We start from the raw sequence: 12,282 nt of genomic DNA on the forward strand, positions 1-12,282 counted from the left end.
TGTTCTGATTCACAGCAACTTCATAGAATAGGGTTTCTGAGGCTGTAAATCTTTATGGAGAAGCTGGCAGTAACAAACTGCTGACTTTGGTGTCAGCAATCCACCTTGTAACCCACAACATTATCAGAGCTCCTTAAACAAATCCTTGCTGAGTGGTTAACATGGACAAGCATCATCCTAAAAGAATAAAGTGAGCTGAATGAGGTTCAGTCTTTGGCTCTGGTAGAGGGCTAAGTTAAATTGAAGGGAGAGGAGAGAGAGGAAGGAGAGCTAGTCATTTCATCACACAGGTGGCAAATATAACACCACAGTGTGACAGGCACTACCAGGAAAGCCTCTAATAGTAACATGTAACATCTTCAGGGATGTTGTGAAAAGCTGCTCTTGTATGCCATTGAGTTGAGATCTGAACTAACCAGGGTAAATAAAAAGAGAAGACCGTGGAAGCAAAGTGAGTAAGATAGTCAAAGTACTTATGATAGTTGAAAGTGTGAAAAGTATAAAGGATTGAAAAAAAAAACAGTCTGTTGATTGGAGTACCGTGAGCTAGAGGATGGCTAAGGGGGTGCTTTGTTGTTAAGTGACATGAAGTCTGACTCATAGCGATCCTGTATAGGGTTCCCAGGGACGTATTGGCAGGTAGATTTGCACCAACCTTGAGGTTAGCAGGTAGTGCCAAATTTACAGCAATCTTGCGTATCTGCCTCATTGATAGGTACTTGAGTGATGCTGTTTTGGAGCAGCATCTCCGAGGCCATGTTGTGGTCCTCAGTTGTGGCCCACTTGTTCATGTTGCAGCAGTGACCCATCGCTGACAGGTTGCACTGGATTCTCTGTTTGGGAATGTTGAGTTTGGAGAGGAAGGTCAAGCAGCGGTGGGTATCACGTGGCCGCAATCGTGGCCAGCAGCCACTGGTCTCCGAGACAAATGTTACACTCAAGGAATGGCAGGAACTTGGTCTTCAGAGCTGGAACCAGCACATTCTTTGAGGTATCGGTAATGGACTTGGGGCTGCAGTGGCTGACCCAGGCAAGGCAACTCCCGCTAGTGGAGAAGCTGACCCCATGGACACAGCCACCACTGCCACTGCCACCAAACTCTGACATCAGCTGACCAAAAAACAGCTATGGTGTACTAGCTGACGTCTCATCCACTTCAGGCAGAAAACACCCTGCACCCTGCACTCACATGAGCCTGCTGCCTGCAAAACATTGCTGGGATGCCAATCCAGGCTGAGGACCACTGAGAGGATTTGCATCTTCATGTGCTTCTTTACCCATCAGTCATTTTCAGAACCAAGAAACAGGCAGAGATGATCCGAGCTCCACTTCCCACAACAAATTTGTTCTCCAGTGGGGACCACTTCACAAAAGTGGCTGCAGGTTAATTCTCAGGATCACCAGTGTGGGCCTCCAGACACCATCTTTCTGACTCCAGACAGAGGAATTATGGTCTGTTCCACCAGTGACGATAAGGTTGCTCCTAGGCACCCAGTCAATACCTGTGATATGTCCACTGTGTTCCTTGAGTCCATGAACTTTCATCAACTGGCTCCTGTTCTTATAGCTGTAGACTTCCTGATTATTGGCTATATGGCTAAGTTTGGGTTCCATCTCTGTTTCAGGTATGACTGGTGATTAGTTCTAGTAAAACCTGATGCAGAGATACTATTCTTAGTGTTCTCAAAGGTGGTTGTTTGGACAGAACCAGGAAATACTGAATAGTTTAAAATCAGACAAGATGTGTATAAGGGTTGTATCCTTTCACCGTACTTATTCAATCTACATGCTGAGTACATAATCTCTGAGAAGATATATTATATGGAGAGGACTGTGGCATCAGGATTGGAGGAAGACTCATTAATAGCCTGCAATATGCAGATGACACAACTTCCCTTGATGGAAGTGAAGAGGACTTTAAATACTTACTGATGAAGATCAAAGGCCAAGCTTTTAGTTTGATTGCATGTCAATGTAAAGAAAACAAAAATCCTCACAGCTGGACCAATAAATGCTGTTGTTATTGTTAAGTGCTGTCGAGTCAGTTCCAACCCACAGAGGCCCTCTATAGGGTTTCCAAGGAGCGATTGGTGACCTTGAACCACCAATCTTGTGGTACAAGCCAACTTTGCAGTCCAGTGCATTAAACTACAGTGCTACACCAAGACTCCTATTAAATAACATCATAATAAATGGGGAAAAAAAAAAAGATTGAAGTGTTAAAGACTTTATTTTGCTTGGATCCACAATCAATTCTCATGGAAGTAGGCAGTCAAGAAATCAAAGGCTATATTGAATTAGGCAAATATGCTGTAAAAGGCTTCTTTAAAGTCTTAAAAAGTAAATACATCAGTTTGAGAACAAAGGTACATCTGACAGAAGCCATGGTATTTTCAGTCACCTCATATGTATTTGGAAGTTGGGCAATGAATAAGGAAAGCCATAGAATAATGGATGCATTTGAATTATGGTGTTGGGGAAGAATATTAAAAGTACCATGGACTGCCAGAAGAACAAAAAATATCTGTCTTGGAAGAAGTATAGTCAGAATGCTTTTTAGAAGGGGGTTGGCAAGACTTCATCTCTTGTGCTTTGGATATATTAACAGGAGAAACCAGTCCCTAGTGAGGATGGAGAGACTTTGTCTCTTATTCTTTGGACATGTTTTCAGGAGGGACCAGTCCCTGGAAAAGGACATCATGCTGGGAAAATTGAAGGGTCATTGAAAAACAGGAAGACCCCCAATAAGATGGCATGACACAGTGACAGCAACAATGGGTGCAAACATTTTAACAGTTATGAGGATGGCCCTGGACCGGGCAGTGTTTCATTCTGTTGTGCGTAGGGTTGCCATGTGTCAGAACTAACTTGCTGGGACCCAACATCAACATAACAACCCTCTTTCATCCCCTCATTTTCCTTTTCCAGCTTGATTTTCCACCCTGATTTCACTAGCCAGATGAGCCAGATCAGTTTGGACCTGTATGCAAATAATATAATTAAAAAATATCTTATGACTCCTTTGTTTTTAGAGACAGCACTCTAAGGAAAATTGAGAATGAATGAATCATATTTTATTTTTCTTTTAAGCAGAAAAAAAATACTCCATCTTTCCTATTAATGGGGAAAAACTGTTGAGTCATAAGCAATCAATACTTGCCAATGTTAAAAAGAATAAAACTATCAAAACATTTAACTGAACAGGGATCAAAGCATTGAGAAATACTGAGAAGGTAGGCAGGTAAGCTGGCTGACTGACTAGCAAGGGGATGGAGGTTTATGTTGTGGCTAATGAAACAGGGTACATTGCATAATTTCTTCTGAGAGTGTTTTATTTATTTATTGCTGTTATAACAGAAATACCATGAGTGAAGGGATTTAATAAACAAAATTATATTTTCTCTCAGTTTAGGTGGCTTGAAATCTGATTTCAGAACATCTTTGGAGGGAAAGGCTTTCTCTCTGTTGGCTTTAGAAGAAGGTCCTTATCTTTCCAACTTTTGCTTCCTTGTCCCTTGGAGATCTCTATTTGTCTTGGCATTTATTTTACCTCATCTCTGTTCATTGGCTTGCTTGTTTAATCTCTTTTATATCTCAAAAGAGATTTACTAGAGAAACATCCTACACAAATCCTGTCTCAATAACATAACAAAGACAACCCATTACTAAATGGGATTGTAACCACAGGCATGTTGTTGTTGTTAGGAGTCATCAAGTCATTTCTGACTCATAGCAAACCTATGCACAACAGAAGGAAACACTGCCCAGTCTTGTGCCATCCTCACAATTGTTGTTATATTTGAGCCCTTTGCTGCAACTAATGATGAGGCTTTCTGCTCCTTTAAAGATTTTCAGTCTCAGAAACCCTGTTGCTATGATGTTTCTCTAGTCAATCTCCTTTGAGATATAAAAGAGATTAAACAAGCAAGCCAATGAACAGAGATGAGGTAAAATAAATGCCAAGACAAATAGAGATCGCCAAGGAACAAGGAAGCAAAAGTTGGAAAGATAAGGACCTTCTTCTAAAGCCAATAGAGAGAAAGCCTTTCCCTCCAAAGATGTTCTGAAATCAGATTTCCACATATAAATAACATTTATTCTATCACATAATTCCAAAAAGACTGAAGTTAACTTCAAGTCCAAAATCTCACCTTTCGAATCATCTAAGTTAAATATGGGTGAAACTTTAGGCATATTCTATTCAGGGGCAAAATTCCTCTTCATGTGTACATTACAAGTTATCTATTTCCAAAGTGGTGGTTGGTTGTGTGTCTCTGAGTCAGTTCTACTCATAGCAACCCTGTATAGGTTTCTGAGGCTGTAAATCTTCATGGGAGCAGAAACTCTCATGTTTCTCTTGTTGAGTGGCCTGTAGATTCCATGTAATCCCCTATGTTACCAACACTCTACTTCCAAAGTAGAAAGGTGGACTAGGCACAAGGTATACATTTCCATTGCAAATGGTAGAACTGAAGCAAAAAGAGACAATGGTCACAAAGCAAAAAGACAACAACAAAAACCCCGCAGAATAATTGACATTAGCTCTTGAAGCTTGAAAATAATCCTCTCTTTTCTGAGACCAATTCAACATGACACTGACCTCTAGACACCCTATGGATTCTGGGTGTGGTTCTTCAAACTGTTAGAAATGAATCCCGATGTTGCATAAAAGACACTCGGTGAGACTAAATTACCTTGGCAAAGTAAAATTTACTCTTGCAAGAGGGTGCCTGCGCATAGCTGTACATACACGAACAGGCTAGTGAGCACACTGAGTGGGCTGTCCACTCGGGTTTTTAATCCCTGATGCGAGTCTCAAGGCTGTGTCTCACCCTATTGGCTAGGGTTTTGACCGCACAATCTATTCCCTTACCCGGTTGGCTAGTTCAAATTTTTAAGGCGCACATTCCTACTTTAGGAAAAGAAGAGAGGGGTCAGTCTTTGCTCCAGGAGTAGTTTAAGGAAAAAGAAAGTTATCATAAATTCCTTACTCCAGGAAGTGGTTTAAATAAAAAGAAAGTGACCATAAATTCTTTACTCACTTCAGGAAGTAACCAAAGAAAAAGAGAGAGATCATAAAGTCTTTACTTCAGGAAATAAAAAAGTTACCCGAATATAATAAACAGGATTATAATTTTTTTCCCACAAAACCTAGGCTTCAGTTCTGCCTCTCAGTCCTTCTGGGATGGTAACTTCCTTGGCTTTGTCGTTGTGTTGTTGTTAAGGGCCACTGAATCGATTCCAAGTCATAGAGAACCTGTATAGCGTTTCCAACGAGAGGCTGGTGGGTTTGAACAGCCAACCTTGTGGTTAATAGTCCAGTGCTTAGCCTACTGTGTCACACCAGAACTCCTCATTGATTTTACTTCATTCTCTTAATCCATTTGAGTGTTAATCCCACCCCTTTTTCCTCAACAGGGCCCATTCTTCTGCCCTTTAGGCATGGTAGACTTACTCCCTCAGCTTAGGGCCTTGGTCCCATCACTGTGACACACTTTCACAGTTGCCCTCCCTGCGCCTCCTCACTCTGAAACCAAGTTGTGAAGAGCTGACTCTTGTTCTTTCAAAAGCTGTGTCCCCTGCTCCCTCTAACACTTCTGCTGATCTCCAAGTTGCTGCAAAGATGGTCCTTTTTTCTTTCTTGACCTATTTTCTGCTTGTAGAATTCCAAGAGGCAGACAGCATTCTTTCCTTTTAAACTTTTTCTCTGTCCCCATCAGTCTAAGTTTATGGCTTTTCTGCTGTGTTAGCTGGCTACATTAATCAATCACAAGCTTAATCTCTTAAACAAAAGATTGTGTAGTAAAGACCTTGGTGAATATTTTCCAAATCTTTAAATTTTCTTTTAATTTTGCACAGTTCATTTTTAAGTCCATCTCTGTCCTTCTGTATTTTACTATAAGCAACAAGGAGAAAACATGCAGCTCCTTGAAAATCTTGCTTAGAAATCTTCTCAACCAGATAGCCACGTTCATCACTTACAAGTTTCACTTTCAACAAGTATTTGAACATAATTTAGACAAGTTCTTTGCCCTTCCCTAAAAAAACACAACCCCAAAACAAAACAAAAAAAAACAATCCTGTTCCCTTGTCCAGCCACCTGTTCACCGTTTTCTTTTAAAGCCTTACCATAAGTACACTTAATATTCACATTTCTATTACAGGTGCCAAATGTATTTTCTAAGATAGAGATTTTCTGTATAGCTCTCCTTAATTTTTTCTAAACCCTCATTAGAACTGCCTTTGACATTTATAATTCTACCAACACTCTCTGAGAGTGAGAGCAAGGCCATGCAGATGCCTTAAAACTCTTTCAGCGCTACCCGTTACCCAATTCAAAAATCACTTCTACAAATTAGGTGTTTGTTAGAGCAATACTCACACTAAGACAGTAATAAATGCTGTCTTAGTTATCTACTGCTGCTATAACAGAAATACTGCAAGTGGATGTCTTTAATAAATAAAAATGTATTTTCTCATAATTTAGGATGCTAAAAGTCTGAATTCAAAGTGCCATAGGAACTTTCTTTCTTTCTCTGTTGGCTCTGGAGGAAGATCCCTTTCTGCAGTTTCTGTTTTCTGGATTCTTGAAGATCTCCATGATCTTGGCATGTATTTTACCCCATATCTGCCACTGACTTGCTTGTTTAATCTCTTTTTTTTATCTCTAAAGAAATCCACTTAAAACACACCCTTCACTAAGCCTGTCTAATTAACATAACAAAGACAACTCATTCCCCAATGGAATTACAACCACAGACCTAGAGGTCAAAATGTACAATACATATTTATAGGGGATACAATTCAATACAAAACAGAGGGCTTATTTTAGGATTATAGTAGGACAATCATTGCTAATCCTCTCTCCCCAGTGCACCTCACTGCTCTCTCATTTTGTCCTTAATTTGTATGAGGTGTTGGTTCATGAATTACCATGATAAGAATCTCAGTTGCTTCTTGGCTCCTGTGTAGTTGTGGGTTTGTTTGCTTCCTTCATTCTCTCCTGTATTACTCCCTCCTGTCTCTCCACCTACTACTTCCTGCCTTTACTTCTTTCCTGCTGGCAATCTCAGCACTCCCAGATCCCTCTCCTTCCTCCCACTCTTCATCTCCCACAGCCTGACCTGCCTGGCTTTACTCTTGGGCCTCATGAACAGGTGGAGCCTTTAATAGTCATACAAATGACAGATGAGGTTGTGCACATATCAGACTCCATGTACTCCCATCCAATATTGCTCCTGCATCCTAACTTCATCTAAAAGAATGATTGTTCTTTAAAAGGATCTGGATGTTTTTTTAAAAATACAGCAACAAAATACACTATCACCAGCAATTATTATTATTTTTTTAAATAGCCAGTGGGTTGTCTCTGACTAATGGAAAGCCTGACTCATGGTGATCTTATATATGTCAAAGTAGATCTGTCGCCTGCATACAGTTCTCAATGACTGATTTTTTTGGGGGACTGAACTACCAGATCTTTCTTCTGAGGTGCTTCTGCGTAGACATGAACCTCCAACCTATTGGTTAGTAGCTGACCATGTTAATTTTCACCACCCATACACTCAGATACAATTGTAGAAGTTTATTACGGACAAAAACAAGTCAATTTTTCATCTATTGGTTAATCTCTTTCTTCTTCTTCTCATTCCTGACATTTCTGCTTACCAGCTGTAGATTCTTTTAGAAGACTTTTATCTACTTCCTTCAAACTTTGTGATGTGACTTTCAAAGTCTAGTTTTTCATGAGGCAAATAAATAAGTAGTGTACTTATTATTCTGTCATTATTGTTTTATCATCATGGCATGAACTACTGAATAATGAGGACACTGACACCCATTTTATGGGCCTATTGCAGTCTTCCCTGTATAATTAATATCTATCATTAGATCAAAGTCAGATCATTTGCAGTTTGATGTGGCCTTCTTTAGAACTTCTCAGGGACTCCAAGGTGGTTTATATACGAGTGCACCTGTTGCTTGTAATCAGGTTTTATTAGAGAAACAGGCGTCTATCCCTCCACATGCTCTCATTCACTACTTATCCTAACAAAGGGTCACTCACAGTGGTGAAAGGCAGCCTTTATTATAGCTCCTTTGCATAATAAGTCTGTCTCTCCCTCCTTCTGCCTCCTCACCTCCCACCAGAAGGAAATATTGCATCTGTCTCACTATAAGGGCATTCATACTGGATAGCCTTGTTAGAAAGCACATAAGTTAGAAGCGTATAAATCTAATATGTACCCATAAAAAGAACTTGTCTCAGACTAGGCTTAAGGGCACTCCACTTGAGCTCTCTCTTTTATCCTATTCTTGGAAATATGAGCTGGCTGACATTAAAAACACAGCTTTTGGTAAATAATTTCTTATCTCTTCTTTTAATTGCCCAGAAAAGCTAGAGAGAAATTGGGTGGCACATTCACAGAATTCAAGGGATGCTGCTCTTTTTTTTCTTAGTCTTATGTTCCAAGGCATCTAAGGTCGTTGCTAATCTGATATATCACAACAGGGCCCTTTTTCCCCCAGTGTCCTCAAAGGTACTTGTCATTGCTCACAATGAGCCAGAGGAGCCCATGAGTGTGCACTGAGAAGTATGCAAACCCATCACTTCTATTGAACTGGCAATTCCAATTCTATGCCCTACTGTTGGTAGGTCAATGACCCTGGCCTTGTATGTACAAGATGACACATTCCTTCATTTGGCAGAGTTCTCTCCTGACCTGGAACACTGATCTTGAGACACAGAAAGTCTGATACTAAATGCCTTACCACCACCCACACAGTTCATTGCTCAATGTTCTTATTTATATAACTCCAGAACCTGCTTCCTTTTCCTCTGAAACTGTAAACAGTTAAGAGGAATGAGGCAATATGCCAACAGACTCATTAATAATTTGTATGAAGTATTTGTGAATTCTTTCGAGTCAGAAATTCTGATGGTCATCCTTATTTTAGTGGATCATTTCTTTTTCTTGTCTCTCTTTTAAAAAAAAAAATCGAACATTGAATTCCTAAGGAAATTTCTGTTTTGTTTTTGTTACAGGAGAGATTCATTAAGAGTATTTCCAGGGAGAGCGTCCATTAAGTGATTAAAAGTGATTGAAGTTGGACTGCCTGTTTTTTGTGGGGTTTTTTGTTGTTGTTGTTGTTGTTTTTTAAATAATAATACTTTATTGTGTTATCAGTTAAAAGTTTCCATAGTTTCCACACAAATTGTTTTGTAACATTGGTTGTACTCTTCCCAATCCACAAACATTCATTATTTTTGTTCTGATTGTTCCATTTTTATTAATCTAGTATCCCTGACCCTTTAACATTCTTATCTTTGTTTTAAAAGAATTGTTGCCCATTTGGTCTCATTCAGGTAATTTTAAAAAGAAGCACAGTACCTATGTTGTTGTTTTTGGTAAGCGCCATGGAGTCTGTTCTGACTCATAGTGAGAACCTGTATAGGTTTCTGAGGAGCAGCTGGTGAGTTTTAACCTCCAAACTTGCAGTTCGAAACAGTACCTATAGGTGATATTATTTTAAAAAATTTAAGCCAGCATCGTATTTAGCTACAAGGTGACCACAGAAGCTAATTTTGCTTTAAGGTTTGAAGAGTATCTCAGGACAATAATCTTGGGGAATCCTACGCTCTCAACCAGTATAATAGGTCTTTTATTTTATTAGGAATTTAAGGCTCTCTTCTACATTGTTCTCCCATTCAATCAGGGCCTTCCTATTGTGGCCATGACTAAAATGGTTGTTTGTGGTAGTCACCATCCAGTTCTCCTTGTTTTAGGGTTGATGAGGCTATGGTTCATATAGACAATTTGTCATGGATGCTAGTCTTTGGGTTCCTTCTTATGCTCTGAACAAATAGAGATTAATTGTATCTTAGATGACCTCTCATAAGCTTTTAAAGCCCCAGACACTACTCGCCAAACTAGGATGTAGAGCATAACTTTATGAACTATATTGTATCAATTGACCAAGATATCCTACAAGACTATAGTCCTAATTTTTCAAACCTAGAAATCTAATTTTGCAAGGTTTTTGATTATGTCTAAGTAGTATCCATAACTATAACCCTATGTGCTTTATTATATATATGAGTATATGTGCATATAGTCACATAGATGCATATAGATGTGCACATACCTCTATCATTTTTTATAAGTGCTGTCAAGTTGATTCTAATTCATAGTGACTCCCTATAGGGTTTCTGAAGAGTGACTGGTGGGTTTTAACTGCCAACCTTGTGGTTAGCAGACAATGTTGATCCTACAGTGCCACACCAGGACTCTAGCATATGCCTATATATATGCACATATATACATGCCTATGTATACGACCCCTCCACTTTGGGTGGTAACCCCATCTCCCTGGAAAACCTTCACAGCAGTCCCACACTCCAGAACAGAGTTGGCAAAAAAAATTGACTCTTGAAACCTATAAGGCTGTGGTCCCACCCTTTGAGACCAAGAAGGACCTGCTTTCTATGCCCCCTCTAAACACTTCTGCTGATCTCTATATTGTTGCAAAGATGGTCCATTTATTTTCTTACTCAACTCTTTTCTTGTTGTACTCAACAATCTACCTCTTTTGACTGCTTTCCTACCTGTAGAATTCCAAGACAGCATTCTTCTTCGCATTCTTTCTCTGTCCCCTTCAGTCTAAACTTATGGCTTTTCTGCTGTGGCAGTTGGTTAGAGTTTCCAAGGCAATAAGTCTTTTTTTTTTAATGCTTTATTGTGAATTATGTGATAGTTTACATGGGAGGACATCAGCTTCACATTGATCCTGTCATATATCGTTTCCTCCAAGGCAATAAGTCTTTAGGGAAGCAGAAAGTCTCATCATTCTCATATAGAATGGCTGGTAGATCCAAACCGCTGACCTTGTGATTAGCAGACCCATGTATAAGCACTACACTACCAGGACTCTTATTATTATTGGTTGGTTGTGTGCCTGCATAACATTTTCCAGGCTGTAAATCTTTACAGGAGCAGGAAGCCTCCTCTTTCTCCTACAGATCGACTGGTAGATTTGAACTGCTGACCTTGTGGCTAGCAGCCCAGCTTGTAACCCTACTACATTATTATTGTTGCTAAGTGCTGTGGAGTCAGTTCCAACTCATAGTGACCCTGTATAAGGTTTCTAAGAAGCAGCTGGTGGGTTTGAGCCACTGACCTTATGATTCAAACTAACCTATGGTTTAGTGCTTTATCCTACAGCACCACACAAATTCATTAAGCTAGGCACCTTAAAACTCTTTCAGCCTTTGCCCATTACCCAATTCTAAGATTACCTGCACATTTTAAGTAGACCAATACTCCCATTTCTCAGCTCCAAATTCTGTCCTGGTTACCTCATGCTGTTAAGGCAGAAACAATACAAGCAGATGGCTTTAACAAACAGAAATTTATTTTCTTATAATTTAGTAGGCTAGAAGTTAGAATTCAGAATGCCATTTCTAGGGGAAAGCTTTCTCTCTTGGCTTTGGAGGAAAGTCCTTGTCTCTTCAGCTTCCTGGTTCCATGTTGATCTCCATGTGGCTTAGGTCTATTTTCCTCCATTTCTGCCTCTTTCCCTTGTTTTTTAAATCACTGGTGTGGTGCTGTAGGATAAACACTGGATAGCTAACTAAAAGGTTGGTGGTTCAAACTCACCAGCCATTATTGGGAACCCTACAGAGTCTCTGAGTTGGAAACTGGTATGCAGCTATAGGATAAGCACTAAACTAAGAACAAAGAACCTAATCAGTGACACTTAATAGCAACAACAAAACAAACCTCAGTAGATTTAATAACACCCTATGCTAATTCTGTCTCATTAATAAAACATTTCCTAATGGGAGTCTAGCCATATGCCTACCCACTGCCACTGAGTAGATTCAAGTTATAATGACCTTATAGGGCAAAACAGAGCTTCCAAGACTACAAATCTTTACGGGATCAGACAGTCTTAGACTTCTCCTGAGGATTGGCTGGAGGGTTGGCAGCCCAATCCTTATCCCACAGTATCACCAGGGCTATAGGCACAGAAGTTAAGATTTACAGCACATTTATTTTGGGGACACAATTCAAGTTATAAGAATCTAAATGTTGTTGTTGTTAAGTGCCACTGAGTTGATTCCAACTCATAGCAACCCTATATAGGATTTCCAAGGAGCAGTTCGTGAGTTTGAACTTCCTACCTTGTGGTTCAAACAGACCTTGAGGTCGAGTGCTTGTACTATAGCACCACACCATGTGTGTGTCTGTTTATATGTGTGGATTGTTGTTGTTAAGTGCCACT

At 39.7% G+C, this 12,282-nt stretch overlaps 1 pseudogene; it reads right to left on the reverse strand.

Moving 5' to 3' along the window:
* Positions 1-662: 662 nt before the first annotated feature.
* The window catches only part of LOC102811441, a 47,335-nt pseudogene continuing 35,715 nt past the window's right edge, over positions 663-12,282 (reverse strand).

The sequence above is a fragment of the Chrysochloris asiatica genome, unplaced genomic scaffold (assembly GCF_000296735.1).
Source record: "Chrysochloris asiatica unplaced genomic scaffold, ChrAsi1.0 scaffold00015, whole genome shotgun sequence".
In the NCBI taxonomy this organism is placed as follows: domain Eukaryota; kingdom Metazoa; phylum Chordata; class Mammalia; order Afrosoricida; family Chrysochloridae; genus Chrysochloris; species Chrysochloris asiatica.